The sequence below is a fragment of the Pipistrellus kuhlii genome, unplaced genomic scaffold (genome assembly GCF_014108245.1).
Source record: "Pipistrellus kuhlii isolate mPipKuh1 unplaced genomic scaffold, mPipKuh1.p scaffold_m20_p_2, whole genome shotgun sequence".
NCBI classification, from domain to species: domain Eukaryota; kingdom Metazoa; phylum Chordata; class Mammalia; order Chiroptera; family Vespertilionidae; genus Pipistrellus; species Pipistrellus kuhlii.
The window spans coordinates 9,278,737-9,297,792 of record NW_023425515.1 but is presented as its reverse complement, the minus strand read 5'-3'; the positions used below and the strand labels follow the sequence as shown (position 1 = coordinate 9,297,792).

The window sequence follows — 19,056 nt, the reverse complement described above, 5'->3', positions numbered from 1 at the left end:
TAAATTTTAACAGAAAACGGTTACTTAGAATGATCTGCCATTTAAATTTTTTAAAAAGTTAATACATAATCTAGATTAAACTGGATATTCAGGTGTAGTTTTCTGCCATTCTTAAAAACTAGAGGCCCAACACATACAAAATCTGTGCAAGGGTCTCAGCGCCCACTGCTATGGAGGCTGTCTCAGCCCACATCCACTGTTGAAAAACTTCTGGAAGGATGCCCAGACTAATTAGCATATTATGCTTCTATTATTATAGATAGTTCTCTATTTTCTCTTAATTATGAGTTTACCTTTCATCAAATCAGGAAAGGAAAAGAGCGACTCTAAGTCAATTAAATTGGCAGCCTATACTGCTGTAGTAGAAAAGTAGTTGGCATTAAAATTAGTTACTGAGCCTCGCCAGGGTTGCTGAGTGGTTGATCATCAACCCATGAACTAAGAGGTCATAGGATCAATTCTCAGTCAGGGCACATACCTGGATTACAAGCTGGATCCCCAGTAGAGGGTATGCTGGAGGCAGCCAATAGGTAGATGTTTCTATCTCTCTATCCCTTTCCCTTCCTCTCTCTCTAAAACCAATAAAAAATTAAATTAAATTAAAATTTGTTACTGAGACACAGAAAATTCCTCCCTCCTTTTTGACTTCCCTAAAAAATCCCATATACAAGGATTAGTATCTTCATATGTCTCTCATCTATGACATAAAATCTATTGAAAGTGTATTCTGAATGCTGTCCAAAATTCTACAAGCCAGAAATTCATGGAAAATTGTGTTTATTTTGTTCTTTTGGCGTAATTCCCTCAGGTCATTAGGAATCCAGAAAATAACAAGATTTAGGAAAAAAGTCTGTGATTAAGAAAAGTTGCACTAAATACAGCTTTAGAAAATTAATGATTTGCATGAAGGCTCACCCTTAACTTTTAACAGAAATAACTTTTAATAGAATTTTGCCATCACTATCCGTACATGTATGTGAAGATATACCTCAGTGTTTATTGAATGCTGATGGTGTTTTTGCATACTAATCATAGTCTTCACTGTCAAATCACATTGGCAAATGACATTTTGCCTACATGGGAATACAGCTGAGATGACTGACCATTTGTCCTAAGCCAGCTGGCATAATGCTGGTGAAGAGATTTTTCAGAAAGAAAGAGCTTTCATTGCTCTTTCAAGGGACTCTTTTTAGCAGGTTTCCAATGCCCAGCTCCTTCAGCGGGAATGGCTTCTTGAATACCAGGTACCTTCAGGAAACGCAATTTCTCTCCATGCGGCTCTGCAGTGCACAGAAGTCAGTAGCATGGGGACAGTATAGGAGTGCCTCCAGTGAGGCTCCTTTCATAAACAGCAACTCTTGCCACTCTACAAGGTAGAGTTCTGGCAAGTTCTTTAGAGTGACCCCTCAACTACTTCTCTGCCATCCAGCTAGAGTTGTACACTCTCTAGCAAGGTTTGGCTCTCAGTGATGGTAGAGAGATGAGGTCCTTACTTGGGTATTCTATCCTAAGGGTAGTGGCTGTACATTATCCTATATAATAAAATCCTAATATGCAAATTGACCAAAGGTGGAACAACAGACCATCTGTTGTTATGACAGGCACTGACCATCAGGGGGCAGACACTCAATGCAGGAGCTGACCCCACCCCGCAGGGCCCAGACCAGATGCCCTCCTCTCCCTGCCCCCCTGCATCTCCCCACTGGTTGCCCTGCAGAGGGAGGCCACCAGAGGCAGCAGCAGCAGGAGGCAAGGCCAGCAAGCTGGCAGCACCAGGTTGGCCAAAGCAGACACCAGGGTGGGTGCTGATTGCCCCACTGGTTGCCCCACAGATTGACCCTGATCACCAACAGACTTATGGACCCTACCTGTGCACAAATTTCATTCCCTGGGCCTCCAGCATCATATATTCCTTTGCATTTAGAGTTATGTTTACTTCTTCCTAGCCAACCTCTCATCACTCCAAACCCCTGTGATTGTTGACACTTCTTTATGTTAACTTCTGACTACGTAGTTTTTATTTCCTCATTGGACCCTGACTCATACCCTAATTAATTCATACTGTTTTTTTCTGAATTCAACTCCAATGTCTCATCTTCTGACATTGACTCCCAGAACTCAGATTCCTCGTTCTGTTAGTAGATTTCAATGTACCACATACTTTTCCTTTGTAGAACTTACCAAGGGTATACTTTTTTTTTTAGATATATTTTATTGATTTTTTTACAGAGAGGAAAGGAGAGAGATAGAGAGCTAGAAACGTCAATGAAAGAGAAACATCGACCAGTTGCCTCTTGCACACCCCCTACCGGGGATGTACCCACAACCAAGGTACATGCCCTTGACCGGAATCGAACCTGGGACCTTTCAGTCCACAGACTGATGCTCTACCAAGGGTATACTTTTAGATGTTTCTATAACTCTTTGAATAATATATACCTCTGCTGCTAATCTGAATGTTGTATGAAAAAGGACCAATAGCTCTATATTTTTTTCACCAGTACATCCCTAGATACAATACCAGGACTGACATGCTAAGGCACTCAGTCAATTTTATTGGCAAAATAAATCAGCCCCTTCCTTGTGACTTGGGCTGAAATTTAGAAGAATGTTATAGGCACAGGAAGGTCTCTGAGGCCCCACTGGAAAATTGCTGAAAATTTAATTACTAGAATTCCAAAACGAATGAATATCACTTGTGGTAATTAGAAATGAGATTGCCTCCACCATGAGGTCATGTAGCATGACCAATAAGGCAACATTCTACCTCTATGACCTGTTGGTGCAACACCCATGTCATCCATGAATTCCAAAATCTCCCCTGCTTTGTTCCTTCCTCATGTTCACATCATTTGAACTTTTATTCATCCCACTTCCAACTCCTAAAATAATATTCAAGCTCATCAGTATTCTAGAACACATGTCTTCCTGCAAGAACATTTAATGATTTTTAAAATTTGAGCTGTGAGAGGATAATGAATAATGTAATCGGTTTGTGATTTTGTAAAACTAGCAGTGACTTGCATTTTATTTCCTGATATTTTGCCTTATTTTCATTTCTATCTTTTTAGTACTGGATCTGTTTTGCTCCACACAGTGATATGATTCCTAACTTGTTTACCAACCATTCTTCACTTTCGTAAAATTTATTTATAAAAATTTTATATGATTTTCTTTTTTCAGTTTTTCTACAAGCTTTCAAAAAACAGTCATTTATTGCCTATTGACTTTGTGGTCAGTAGGTTAATACTGATGAATTACTAAAGCTTTTTAACTTTGTGATTCAATTTACCTATGTTCTTATTTCTTTTAGAATTTATATATGAACTAAACCTATTGTATTTTAAATTATAAAGCCTCTTTTAACTGTAATTACGCAGAACCTGATTTCTGACTGGCAAATGAGGAAGTGGGAACAGTGAGAACGGGCTCTTTAACTTGAAAATCCTATCTCTGTCAGTAAGGGGAGGGACTTAGAAATAGAACCTGTCACGTATGGGAAATAATTTCTTAATTTATTTATTACATTTTTCCTTGCTGCATTTTACTTATTTATTTTTATTTAAATTTGTTGGAGTGACTGCTTAACAAAATTATATAGGTTTCATATGTACAAGTCTATGATATATTGTAATATATCATCTGCATATCGCATTATGTACCCATCATCTTATGTCAAATCAACACGTTTTAAAAATATATTTTCATTGATTTCAGAGAGGAAGGGAAAAGAAGAGAGGCATAGAAACATCAAAGATGAGAAAGAATCATTGATCGGCTACCTCCTGTACGCCCCCTACTGGGGATCGAGCTTGCAACCCGGGCATGTGCTCTTGACCAGAATTGAAATCAGTATGAATAAGGTGGGAGAAGAAAATATTTGAAATTTAAAGAGAATTCAGAAGGTTGGAAATAGCTGTGGTGATTTGGAGGGAGAGCCAGTTACTGAAACAAATTCTAAAAAGGGTGACGAGGGAGATTATCTAAAATGGTCTGTGATAGACTTAAAATTTTATTGTAATCTTTTTTCTGCCTTTTAAATGATAAAGATAAGTGTACTGAGAACATATGGTTCCAAAGGAAGCAGTGCATAAGGGTTTTTCCTAATAACTTTGTGAAAAAGAGTATATAGTTCTAGAAGAATGGCCATGGGTAATGAGGACGAATATCCGATAGGGCTAAAGGCATTTCCTCAGATGACTCTTAAAAACTGACAAAATATAAAGCTGTTCACATCAAATTCAAGAAGTTAGAAATTTCTTTGAAGCTACACATCCTATATCGAGGCACATGATTATTCCATTTTATGGGTTGATTCTCTTACCCAGTTGTGGCTGTCATAGCAGTTGGTTTTCATAGCATATTTCAAAGGGAAGGAAAATGAATATCTGAACCAAATATGCAGTAGACAAACTGTAACAAGTCTAATGACTTCTGCACAAGAGTAACCAAATAATTTGATATTTGCAAAAGGTGTACAGTTTTACTTAACATTTAACAGAGACCCTGGCAAGTTGGGCTCAGTGGAGGGAGTATCCGATTGCACACTGAGGGGTCCCAGGTTCGATTCAGGTCAATGGCATGTACGTTGGTTGCAGGTTCCTCCCTGAGTCTGGCTCTGATTGGGTCACGTGCAGGAGGCTGCCAATCCATGCGTTTCTCTCACATCCATGTTTCTCTCTGTCTTTCCCTCTCCCACTCTCTCTGAAAAGCAATGGGAAAATATCCTCAGGTGAGCATTAAAAAAAAATAATAATAACAAAAACAGAGTTATTATCTCTGCAGCCTCATGACTACGTCTTTACCACCTGTTCAAAATGAGTGAAGAAGTGAGAGGCCATGCTCCAAAGAAAGGCGTTAGTGCAGAGTTTTGAAAAAAGCAGCTGCTCTTTCAGTGGTCCCTTTTCTTTGAGAAATCAACATCTAACATGTAAATCCTCACCCTTTCTCAGGGAGGGCTTGGGAATTTCTTTCTGCTGCAAATTGATTTCAGCAAATATTTAGACACCAGCTTAATGCTCTGGAGACACTAAGAACAAACCACAAAAAAGTTCTAGAGATAACAAAGTGTAAGTAACACACAGGGGCTCCTGTAATTTGACCTTCTGACATAGTGATTCGGGAAATGAACTACAGAGCTAGGTTATCTAGCCAGTTTTAACCTCCGTGAACTGTGTGACTTGGGATAAGTTATTTATATTATATAAATCTATACATCTCAGGTATTCTTTTCTATAAACTTGGGAGGTTAACACTTACTTCACCATGTGGAGTACCAATTAATAAAGTGTCAAGGTGCTTAATAGGGTGTCCATAACTTATTATTTATTAATGAGTAGAAACCGAAGCATTGCATCACAGTGTTGAAGACATTAACCTAGACTAGATATAATGGGTGCAGAAAGGAAGGGTGTCTCCTTCCCCACCTCCCACGCCCAGCTAAGGGCAAGTACAAAATCAGAGACATCTCCAATCAAAAACCTTCTGAAAGCCAAAACCGGTTTGGCTCAGTGGATAGAGAGTCAGCCTGCAGACTGAGGGGTCCCAGGTTCGATTCTAGTCAAAGGCTTGTACTTTGGTTGTGGGCACATCCCAGTGGGGGATGTGCAGGAGGCAGCTGATCAATGTTTCTAACTATCTCTCTCCCTTCCTCTCTGAAAAAAAATCAATAAAATATATATTTTTTAAAACCTTCTGAAAAAAAGAATTAAATTAGGTGTCAGCATCACCACATTGAAAAAGAAATTTCCTGATGCAGGTCATCCCCCTGAGAGAAGCTTTCTATTTGGAAGTGACACATACTTGATTTTGCTATCAGGAAATCCCCTACTCCAAACATCTAAGTTACATCAGCTGTAATCTGATGGCTCTGAATTTTTTTAAAAAAATATATTTTATTGATTTTTCACAGAGAGGAAGAGAGAGGGATAGAGAGTTAGAAACATCAATGAGAGAGAATCATCAATCAGCTGCCTCTTGTACACCCCCTACTGGGGATGTGCCAGCAACCAAGGTACAAGCCCTTGCCCGGAATTGAACCCGGGACCTTTCAGTCCACAGGCCTCCTCTCTATCCACTGAGCCAAACAGGTCCAGGCTGATGGCTCTGAATTTACTTTAAGAGCAACACAAACTGTTTCCATCTTCAGTGCTTATATCCCTACCATGGCAAATACAAATAGAAAAAATATATAGTTTCTTGGATTTGGACTCAAGCACATCTCTTTGGGTTCATGACCTAATATGAAACTTGTGAATGTAAATTCATCTACAAATACATCCGGCACCTCAATAAAGTATCCCTTCCAAATGGAACTGCCCAGGTAAAAAGCACAGAAGTAAAAGGAATAATTAGCTTCAACCCTTCCCTTTTAAACTCCCTAGAATATGTATCTTTCACAGCAATGTAAGCACAAGTGTAATAACACTTCTGTAAAAACTAAGCACCAATTCACAATAAATCAATAATGTCTTCTTAATATTAATGTATTTTCTTAGTTGTAAGGACACATGAAAATTTTTCTGGTGTAATGAGCCAATAAAGAAACATGTATAATTAACATTTGGTATATATCTATATATACCAAATGTTAATTATACATGTTTCTTTATGACATCTAACATTATATATATATATATATATATATATATATATATATATATATAGTTCTAAAACTGCTGTAATCCAAAGTAACATAATCCAAGATTACATAATCCAAGGTTATGAAGTCACCAGTGAAACACCTGGGAGCTGGTCTGACTCTAAACCTCAGCTTTTCTTCTCCATCTTTTTTTTCTTCTTCTTTTTTCTATACACACACCCACCAGAGTTCTCTGCTTGCTCTCTATCTATAAGTCTGCCTCTATTTTGCTTGGTAATTAATTCAGTTTGTTCATTAAACTCCACATGAGTGAAATCATATGGTACTTGTCTTTCTTTGACTGACTTATTTCACTTAGCATAATGTTCTCCAGGTCTATTCATGCTGTCACTGGGGGTAAAATGTGTTGTTTGTTTGTTTGTTTAGTTTTGTTTTCCTTTTAGGCAGAGTAGTATTCCACTGTGTAAATGGATCACAGCTTTTTTATCCACTCATTTTGTTGTTGTTTTTTGTTTGTTTGTTTGTTTTTTGTGTATGTGTGTGTTTTGAGCATGTGTTTTGATGGCTACAAGGGAAGAAATTGTAAATATGTACTGCTACCTTAACAGACAAAATCATAGATAACTATATGAGAAAAAGCTATTGAAAACAAAGACATCCCATCCATTTCAAATAGGCAAGAAAAAGCTGACTTATACATTCAATGGTATTAGAATAATTAGAAAATCATATAAAATTCTTATTGTATTTTAATTTTGTCCCATAATAATTTCAGATTGACAAAGGATTTAAATTTCATGAGGGGAAAAAAGATCTTTAAAATCTAAGAAGAAAGCACAGGGAAATTATTATAGTATCAGAGTGGAGAACACTTCCAAAATATAAAGCAAAAGAAAAGGTTTCAAAGTAAACTTTACATTAAAGAAAATAAAACAAAACAATAATCCTAGCTGAAAATATCATAAGTAATACTTGAGAATGAATCCATTTAATTCATAAACTAGAAATAAAAGACAAATTTTATATTAATCTCAATGAGTGCAGAAAGCATATACTTGAACATTTATAAAAAATGATGGTAATAAACACTTAGCAAACTAGAAATTTAAGGCAAATTCCTTGATTTAATAAAAGGCACTTTTACTTAACTTTATAAAATCACTTAATGGCAAAAAAAAAAAAAAAAAATACACCAGGAAAATAAAATTGAAATAAGGATTTCTGTTATGATCTCTTCAAAATTGCCCTGGAAAAATATATTTATACAGAGATATACATATCTGAAAGAAGTAATAAAAATATCATTCTTAGAAAATACAGAGTTTAAATAATTGTCAAGCATGTTATTAGAACCAATAAATCAGTTGGTAAAGTAATTCACATGCAAAACAAACTTGTATAAACTAGCAGTAAAGTTACAAATACTATTTTAAAAATACAATACCGTATTTTCCGGCGTATAAGACGACCCCCTAATTTTACAGTTAAAACATAGGTTTAGGCCTATATTCGCTGTATAAGACCACCCCCCACTACTGAGGCAACACCAGTTCTTTTTTAATAGACCGCCTCTCTGACTCTGGCCAGTCTGAGCAGGCTTTTTACTAGAACACAGTGTAGCTTCGGGTACAGAACATGTATAATTTGCATGCATAAAAAGCCTGCTTGGATTGGCTGAGTTAGAGAGGCAGTCCGAGCAGCCTTGCAGTGATTGGTGGGGGATCGAGTTGGAAAATTCGTTTAGTGGCATATCCAGACGTTTTTCGGGATATACTTGGCATATAAGACAACCCCCGATTTTTGGTTGACTTTTTTTTCGTTTCAAAAGTAGTCTTATACTCCTGAAAAAACGGTAATATGCAAAATAACTATAACAATACTATGCAGAACTTCTAGATAAAAAAACTATAAAAATTCTGAAAAGAAATTAAAAAATAACTAAATTGAAACTGGAAGAAACCTTAGAAGCATCTAGCATCTGGTATTTCTCAGTCTGATAACAGCACTTCTATCCCTAAATACACACACACAATCTGCCATCTTTTGAAAATGGATACTAGAGGCATGCTTCTTAAACTCTAACTTGCATATGAAATGTCTGAGGAAATTGTTAAAATAGATATTCTGATTCAGCAAGCTTGAGGTGAGGACTGAGATTTTTGCATTTTTAACAAGTTCCATGGGAATTATATTTCTGGTTTGAGAGCCACCTTTCAAGCAGCAAGGTGATGGATTTCTTAGTATCATAATCCCTAGGGCACTATTAGCATTTGGTGGAAAAAGACCAGGAATACTGATCTTTGTACAATATGTGGTGTCCAAACCAAGTAATGACCAACTGTTTCATTCAAAATGCTGCCCTAGCCAGTTTGGTTCAGTGGATAGAGCATCAGCAGGTTTGATTCTGGTCAGGGGCATATGCCTAAATTGCAGGCTCGGTCCCTAATTGGGGGCAGGCAGGAGGCAGCTGATCATCATAGTTGGTTTTTGTTTGTTTGTTTGTTTTTTAAATCTCTCTTTCACTCTCCTTTCCTCTCTGAAATCAATAAAAATATATTTTAAATATAAATAAATAAACCAAAAAACTCTGCTAATAGTATACCTGTTGAGACACACTTATAGACTGTCAACTTCAATGGAAAGATGAGAAAGCTGCTATCCAGAAATATTTAGTGATTTATTCTAGAATAAAAGATGGCTCAGTTGCAGATTTCAAGGAATCTATGGATCTTGCTGGGCACACTAGTGATTATTCTATTAATGTACCAGAACCATTAGAAAAAAGGCAAGAAAAACTTTATTCAACATAATTGCAAAAGAAGTTAAGATTTGAAATGGAGATAAATTGAGTTCGATTCTATTAAAGCAAAAGATAGAAAGATTTAAATGATGGAGTGGGCTAACGGAAATGTTTTCTAGACTGAAAAATGTTAGAGAGGAGCTTAGTCAATGTGATGAGGAAGTCAGTGTTTGCTAATTGTGGCTCATTTAAAGTTAAGGTTTTTCAAAGGGAGGTCAATCCTCCACAATTAGAAAGAAGTCCATCAAAATGCAGTTAATCGAAGGAGGACATGTCAGTACCACCATTCATAAAACCATCTTCTTATTTTACCCCTTCCTTTCTTCCTTCCTCCCTTCCTTCATTCCTTCCTCCACTACTCCCTCCCTGACTCCTTTCCTTATTTCCTTTCTGATTTTTCTCTTTTAAAATCCTGCTTTGCTTCTTTTTCATCTTTCTGTTCTTCCTTTCTCTTTTGACTTTCAAATTTACACAAACACTCATATACATACTTTTCTTCGATTAGAAAAGATAATAAATGCCATTATTTTATTTAGAAAAGGAGATGTCATTTACTATCAAAAGATAGGTAATTGGTTTCTATAATACCTAGTTGTAATTTCAGTAAATGAAATAGAATAAATCGTTCTACGGTCTAGATTATAGCCTTATTCTTCACCACTTCCAACTGTCTCCTTTCCCTTTCAGGTTTCTCTTTATTATCATTCTGCCAAATTTAGTTGCTTATTCCTCAAAATACATGATAGGACATCTGTGATGGCTTCTACTGAGATTCATTTAGCCAGATTTTCATTAAAATAGCTACTGAATTGACTCAATAAAATGTTGCTTATCTTAATAAAGCTCTTTAGAGCTTTGCAAATTTGCATTTAATACTCTTTAGTGTCATTAGAGCATTAATAAACTGTGCCTAAAGAGCAATTAAAAAAACTTTATACTTTCTATTTAATAGAGGTGGCTTCATAACCCTCTATTTTCATGCAACTTGGGCTTTAAACATACCAGACAGAAGCTGAAAGGAGAATATTCACATACAAATCGTGGTCAAGTCTCAGTGGAATTGCTGACTTAGGCTGGATGAATCTGAGACTCCTAAAATATTGGCCTCTCCATATGATTCTGATCTGGAAAATAATCCACAAGCCTGTAGCATGTACCTTCAACATCTCCTTAAGAGGAAATGGCTTTTAATTTCCTTGAAATCTTCTCATTGTTAATGAGAATGAAAAAGAAAGAGATCCAAGCCAGGAACAAAGGGGAGGGACATATACGTAGATGATACATTGGCTGCTGCTTTTAGATAAGTATTCCAGATCTAAGTATTAATACTTAAATGAATAATTAAAGGAGTCGAGAAAATGAATGACAACTGGTGCCTTGCTTTCACCTCTTTACACCTGGTTTCTCCTGGTGAATTCTACTTGAATTTACAGAATAAGAGGGAAGATACAAATATTTCAAGTCCAGATTTCAAATAACCACACTGGGTTCCCCATTCATAGAAGCAACCGTGTCAAAGGAATTGTGTAGTAACTGAGACGTATCTAACAGACCAACGTGATCAGGAGGGCAGATGCAGGAGGCCTCATAGGTGAACAGTTTTTTAAAAGCTGTTTTATTCTGCAGCCAAAAAGCAATTCTAAGGAAGTATCTGTGAGTTCCCAGGCTGCAGAACACAATGCATGTGGGAGAGTTAGTTATATTTTTATAGCTTAAGACCCACTTAGATGAAAGTAAAGGTATGTGTTGTGGACAAAAGGGGCTACATGCTAACCTGACAAGCTCAGGGGAGGTCTGCGTGGCAGTCTTGAAATCTCAGAGACCTAAAGTAACCACAAAGGATGATCTGAAAATTAAATACTTAACTACACACAGGTTATAGTGGGCAGTCATGTCCCAGGCTGATATTTTCCCTGACAAAGATCAACTTAGATCTTTACTGAGCCCATTTGCCTTTTTGCCTCTAAGATAACAAATCTGTGACATGTCTGGGTAACTTGTAACTTCCCTTTTTCTGGAGCTCCTGGGGCCCAACCAGATGTGGTGGGTGCCAAGACAGATGCCTCAAATTCCTTCATTATCATGTTAATTGTTCCTGTACCCACCTAAGTATGTGTCCATCATTTTACTTTTCATCCAATCCCAGGGGGTTCCCAAGGCTTTGCTTTATCTCACCTCCTTAACCCATCACCAATGAATTTCATGTAACCCACCTATGTCCTTCTTTTGATGGCAATGTATAAAAACAAATGTAACCCGCCATTCTCCGGAGCACTACCTCAATTCATTGAAGTTCTGCTTCCCCTCATATGTGGACAGTTTGGCTCAAATAAACTCACAAAAATTCTTTACAGAATTGTTTTACATAATGTTTTTTTGTTTTTGTTTTTGTTTTTTGTGTTTTTTTTGTTATTATTATTATTATGTTTTTACATTAACAGTCTATAAAGGGAAGAGGGGTAGCATCAATGACAAGATGCTCAGGCCTCTGCACTTTTCAAGGTTGCATGCTGCAATAATCGTGCCTTTAATCTTCGCAGAGCTGCTTTAAACAGTCAATGTCTCAGATTTCCTAGGGGATCAAGGCTAGTTTTTCCAATTCAAGGATGCCTAATGCAAACAGAGACAAGCCTTTCCAGCTGTATTTCTTCACACCCACAGAATACCATCTCCAGCCAATCAGCCACCATCATTTGTCAAGAAACATAACACACATTAGGGAGGCAGGAAACACTCAGCGAAACAAAACTCAGAAGATGCATACATCAAAACTGGAGCAGGACAATCAAAGAAGGCAGTTTTTAGTTGCTAAAAAGGGCAGCCAGTGGAGACCTGCAACTGTGAGGGTCCGAGATGAATGAAAAAAATCTTCAATAAACAAGAATGTGAACCAGTGGCACCTCTATGGAATGACTACGAAAGAGCAAAGGCGAAAACAGCGTCAAGTTCAGGCTCAGGGGGGAAGACCCTGTCTGAGGGAAAGCAGCCCCTGGAGATCCACAGAGCAAGGAAGAAAACAAAGCTGCCATTTAGGCAAAAAGAAACAAGAGCCAGGGTTGAAGATCAAAACAACAAGTAACAAGATTTACAGAAAATAGTCTAGCGAAAGTAAGTGCTCTGAAAAAAAGGGCGAGGGAAGGCTCAGAAGAGGATTAAACATCCTCTAGGCCAGCTCACTTATGTAATTTATCAATTAATTTAGACACAAATCCAAGAAAATTGGTTTGCTTTGACTTATAACCTATCGTGTGCTATTGATTTTTGCACTAGTCAAGCATTGGCTTCTGTTGTAATGTTTACTTGGCACTATTAAGATTTCTACTGATGGGCTGAAAAGGGAATCCTCAACAAGTCTGATTAGCAGGATTTTAGAATTGTCCTGGGCTAGTTACTCTTGTATGAAATCCTCTGTTTCTCGTGCTTAATGGGAGTGATGATTATAGTTACAATGACGCTCTTCTGCCAGTGCATACTGTGTGTGTGAGGTAGTCAGTGATATGTGACCAGGGAACAAATAAGTTGACAAATTTATGTGTTGATTTTCCAGATAAGGCCCTGCTGCAGAGATGTCATAAGGCCATTATGAGACTGGGGCTATAACTGAATGGGGTTTCTCTTGAGAGGTGGAGGGGAGTGAGGAGGAGAGACTGTGTTTTTCAAGTGTAAAAGAGAGAAAATAGAACATTTGAGAGAAGAAGGGTAGACCTATGGTTGCCTCTGAAGGTTGCATTTTTGTTTCTATATGTTGACTTCCCATCTTGGAGGGAATAATTGCTCTTCGCTTCTCTCCAGCCACACTCCTGGCCATATATCCTGCTTGACTGGTGAAATATGAGCAAGAATGATGAATAGTGCTTCTGTCAAATGGTGAACAGCCATTCGGAACTTGCCATGCTTTCATTTCACTTTCTGTAAGATTTGCAAGCAAGTATCAAAGTTAACCCTCTATCAACAATGATCCCTGAACAACAGCACAAGCAAAGATCCCTTCCTAAACCTAACAGAAGTGTTGCACATGCAATGAATGACCTTTGTGTTGTTATCTGTGAGATTTGGGGGTTGTTTGCAATGCAGCAATATCTCTAATTCCCTACCTGATTGAGAAAAATAATTCTGATAAATTCACAATCAGGAATGCCTCACTGGTTAGGTAAAAGATAACTAGAGTAAAGCAAAATTAAACGTATAAGCTATATAGTATTATTTCTTATTTCTTATTTCTTAATATTGAAGCATGAATAACATCAACAAAGCATACCGTCCCATATTGATAGCTGATCAAGTTTATGTTGTCCTACCAACAAATGATTAGAGTCTTAGGGATCAAATAATAATAATGAAAGCCACGAGATAAGTCTAATCGGTAAAAGGCTATTTTACAGTTAGGAGATAACTGTGAAAAATTTAATTTAAATTATAAAAGTGTGAGTCAAGGGTTAAATAATAAAGAAAACAGTGATAGTGTTTAACTGAAGTAAAGTTATACAAATAGGAATACACAATGCTGATTTATCATGGTAAGAACGGTCAAGGTCCAAGGGTTTACCAAGGTTTGCGTTATATGAGAACACCAGGAAAGGAAACCAGGAAAGGAAAGTACTTGTTTAAATGCTTATAAAAATTGTTAGGCTTCTCTAAGGGGTCTTCCAATCTGAAAAAATGCTGTGGTTTGAGAAGTCAACATCCCAAGTGTCCAGTGCATTGAGCTAAACAAGTGCCACATCCATATAATTAGAAAGTTTCACTCTGTGTCTAAAGAAAGATAGTTATCTGTCCTCAAGCTGAATTTTTAAGCCAAGAGGGTTAAGGCAGGCAAGTTACGTGAATAAGTCTAACTGCTGAAATGCACTGTGCGATGAATTGATTCTGTTAAGCCCTCCTTGAGAAGGCTAAAAAGGGCTAATTCCAATTTAACCCTGATATTTGGAGGCCAGTGATCTGAATCCATGCCAGCAAGCTCAGTGTACATTATTGATAACCTATAATTAAGTCACTGCCTTCTTCCCAAATACTGGGCTTGCAGAACTGGTTATAGAGGCCATGGGGCTGTGGACAGTGCATTGGCATCAGATATGGTCTGAAGAACCCCAACACCTTGGGGCCTACTTGAAAGGCCTGCAAAAAGGAGTATAATCCATATTTGGGGGACATATAAAGGAAAGGGAGATATAAAGGAAATCCCCATGCATGTTCCTTCACTTAGATTTGGAAGGCTGTTCTTTGAGTCCGCCAGTGTATTAAACAGTGTCCCTCCTCTTCTTTGAAGTGTTGCTTAGTTTTCTTTGGTTTTCTGCAACAACCTCAAGGCTCTCTCTATTCATTATAGTCGCAGTGTTAGACAAGGTAAACATGGCACCTCCTAAGACTATAGCAGCTGTTCCTATGCTTACTCTCCATAGGAAGGCAAGGTCCCTGAGATATTCTGCTATGATTGCTTCCTTCTCCAGCAGGTTTCTGCCATATGGGTGGGCACCTGACCAGAGGATACTCAATGTGTATGTTTCCCATTGGTTGTTTAAAGCCCTAAATCTTCAACCCATCAGAGATAATAATGACTAACTTACATCAATTAGATTACTTCTGAAAGATTCAATGTGAAATAGGAAGAATCAAGATTTTCATGTTTAGATGCAAAGAAAAGTTGAGTCAGAGAAGTGCTAAATCACATTTAGATGTAACAGTGGAATGAAGATAAATGAACTCCTTCCATTAGGGCAATAGCATGATTACTCTGTTGCTCACATTGTATTATATCCTTCCAATTCTCATGTAATATACTGGATTCCATGTCAGTTCAATATAATGCCATTCCTGGGTTGTGGTTTGCATATTTCTGAGCATTACCTTTCATGACTTGAATGATGAAAGAGATCTTTGAAACTGGAATAATACATGTACATAATATTTTACACAGCAGCATTGAGGTTTTTGGTGGTCAATGTGACCCAATGTTCTGACCAGGATAATGGAATTTTGAAATGTCCAACACAAATCATATTTTTTTTCTTGTTCTGCAGCATGTTTCAAAAAGTATTTGTGAAGATGCAAGACAAATGCAAACTGGCTGTGTGAAGAGATGCTAAGAACTTCTTACTGACCCCTTTATAAAGATGGAGTCTCTAGTCATCGTGGTGGAAATTCAGGCCAGTTACCCCAGAACAAAATATTCATCTTAACACCTGCAGGTTTGAAATTCAAAGAATGTTTGTTATTCTCAACCAAGATATATGTCCTTTTGGAAATTTTACTTAATAGGACTGATTCCAAGGACTTTCTAACATCAGGTTGGGCAGTATTTACATTAGAAAACAGTCAAATGCCAATCTTCCCCTTCTTAAGGTATTTCAAAACCAACTTTCATTTAAATTAAACTATGCTGTCTTCATCCGTTAGTTAGCGGCTATGTTATTATGAAATGTTGTATTATTATACATTGGCTCTGACAATCAAGGTTACATGAGGGGAAGCCATGTGAACCATGAGAATAATTCCTCATCATTACCTAACTGTTCAATATTCTGTTATTTCTGTGGGTAAATTTTTATATATTCATATCTAAAAGAATTTATTAATAACATGAATTGTTTTATCTTCATGTAATATCACATTTTCTTTCAGTACATGCATTTACTATATTAAGTCCACACTCCTGGTAGACTTTCACATCAAGAAGGTAACATTTTATACTGGGACTAGGTCCTGGGCTTTAAACTTTTATTTACTTGAGTTCAAGTCCTAACTCTGTCATTTACTAGCTATGTGACCTTGGACAGGGTGCTTAATTTACCTGCCTATTTTATTTTCCATCTGCAAAGTAGGGATATCATGGTTCTCATTCAGAGTATTATTGAGCATTAAATAAGTTAACGTTACAACATATTTAGAATATTGTCTAATGCAATCCCAAGACAGAATTTTAAAGTTTTTTATTCGGGGTTGGCAAACTTATTTTTAACTGCATCATTCTTGGGGGGGGGGGGAAGGGGAAGCTAGAAGAAGGATAAAATATTGTTATAAGAAAGGAAAAATGAAGGGATGTCAAAAAGAAGACAGGTAGAAGGAAAGGAGCGTAAACTGATGTCAGGAAGCTTTGCAGGATGATGGGGAGTGGGTTGAAGAGGTTTCCACAATAAGCCATGATGAACATTTGACATTAGTGCATACTGTGTGCTCAATGTTTATGGATTGTGAGAGTAAATTCAAATTAGGCAGACTTCTTTTTCTTAACTGTGCTTTAATTACATATGCTTTTTCCTCGACACTTTGGTGGAAGTGAAAGGTTAGGAATAAAGTAAGGTGTGAAATCACAGGAGGCTAATAACTACTTGGGATATATATACTATATATATTCATTATATATATATATTAATAACGTTATTTTTCTTGAAAATTCTTGGATTTTCAGAGTGATAAACCAATAGAGGTTTGATCTTGAGGTCTCCGCTGGCATTAGACGAAAACATAAGGGTAAGTCTGTCCTTCATGGCTTTGTGTCCTGGCAATTTCTTCTCCTCTTTTGTAATGAAGGTTCTGCTCAGTGGTGCCTCACACAACGAACTTAATTCGTTCCAGGAGCAAGTTTGTTATGCGAAAAGTTAGTTACGTGAAACACGTTTTCCCATAACAATACATGTTAAAAAAAATAATTTGTTCTGTAGCATAAAATATGCTAACATGACATAAAAAAAGATAAATTTTTTGTTATTATTTTTATTTAGATACATCTAAAAACATAATTTTTTTTTTTTTAAAAACACACATTTTTTTAATTTTAAGACAGACTAAATAGAGTCTACCGAATCTTGCACATCTTCATCCATTTTCTGCTTTTTGGCCGATGGTTTCATGAAAAACCTGTCCAAAGTCGTTTGTTTTTCTCTTTTCTCCAACATCTGCCGGAAATAACGGACAAGAGTATCGGAGTAAAGATCGTTGATCCTGTTTGCTTCAGCTGAATCCGGATAGTGGGCATTGGTAAACTCCTGAACTGCTTTCCATTTGACCAGGATGTTCTTGATGTCAGCAGTTGGGATTGGTTGATTGTTTGATTGTTGCTCCTCGTTACCAGATGACGCTTCCCTTTGAGCATTGTCCTGTTGCTGGACCAGAAGTGCTTGGAGCTCTTCAGTTGTCAGCTCTTCTTCGTGTTCCTCAATAAGCTCCTCTATATCCTTTTCCTCTACCTCTAATTCCAACCTTTGGGCCACTGTGATGATGTCCTTCACCACTTCTGTGTCATCAACTACTGCTTCTTCCTGGGTCCACGAAGGCACAAGCATCTTCCAAGCAGTAATGAGGGTCCTTTGTGACACTTCTTCCCAGGCCTTCTGTATAAGTCGTATTGCCATAAGGACATCAAATTTCTCCTTCCAAAACTTTTGGACAGTCATATTGTCTCCACCAAACTCGCATTCTTCAAACACCTTATTAAAGAGGGCTCTAGTGTAGAGTTTTATAAAGTTCGCAATAACTTGCTGATCCATTGGCTGAAGAATGGATGTGGTGTTTGGTGGCAAATACTGCACCTTGATAAAAGGATAATTTTCCTGCAATATTTCCTCTAGGTCTTTTGGGTGAGAAGGGGCATTGTCAAGTATCAGAAGGGCTTTGAGCGGCAGTTCTTTTTCCAGCAAGAATTTCTTCATGGCAGGAGCAAAGGTTTCCAGAATCCATTCGTTGAAGATAACTTGGGTCACCCAGGCTTTTTGATTGGACTTCCAATGGACGGGCAGTTTGGACTTAATAACGTTATTTTTCTTGAAAATTCTTGGATTTTTCAGAGTGATAAACCAATAGAGGTTTGATCTTGAGGTCTCTGCTGGCATTAGACGAAAACATAAGGGTAAGTCTGTCCTTCATGGCTTTGTGTCCTGGCAATTTCTTCTCCTCTTTTGTAATGAAGGTTCTGCTCGGCATTCTTTTCCAGAAAAGACCCGTTTCATCGGCATTGAACACTTGTTGTGGGCAGTATCCTTCATCCTTAATACGTACATTTTTGAAAGTTAATAGAGAACTTTTCTGCTTCTTTCTTGTCAGCACTGCCAGCCTCACCATGCATAGTAACGCTGTGGATTCCACACCTTTTCTTAAATCTAAAAAACCACCCCCTGCTGGCTTTGAATTTTTCTTCATTATCTTGATTGCTGCTACTTCCAGGGACGTTTTTCTTTAGATCGTCATAAATTCTCTTGGCTTTGTGACAGATAATATCTTGGGTTGTTACGTCACCTTTCACCTGCCTGTCCTTAATCCAAATCGCTAATAGCCTCTCCATTTTCTCGTGGATTGAAGACCTATGTTTTTCATGAAATAGTTTTGATACTCCTTTGGCTACTTTGGCTGATTTGGTTGCATCCTTATTTGTCAAAATGGTGAAAATGGTGGTCTTGCTCTCAAAGGCCAAACTCTTTGACGAGGTCACACTGTTTTACCCCACATTCACTCCTTCTAATTATTTCCTGTTTCATTTCAACAGAAATCACCTTCCTGCTTTTTTTAGAAGCCATGATATAAAAAAAATATTGAGTTTAACTTAAAAGGACGACTGCCGTGATACGTGCATGATTTAATTCGTAATGAAGAACGATTGCCGCGATACGTGCTTAAGTTAAGCGCAGTGACTAACGACTGCCTGCAGTGCCTGCGCGGAAGGATG

At 37.4% G+C, this 19,056-nt stretch overlaps 1 long non-coding RNA gene across 1 annotated transcript; it reads right to left on the bottom strand.

Moving 5' to 3' along the window:
- Positions 1 to 1,346: 1,346 nt before the first annotated feature.
- LOC123652766 lies at positions 1,347 to 11,598 on the bottom strand. The gene is made up of 3 exons (XR_006742262.1): positions 11,176 to 11,598; positions 5,132 to 5,138; positions 1,347 to 1,357 (listed from the first exon to the last, which is right to left on the bottom strand). It is a non-coding gene; the product is annotated as an uncharacterized LOC123652766 (long non-coding RNA).
- Positions 11,599 to 19,056: the final 7,458 nt, after the last annotated feature.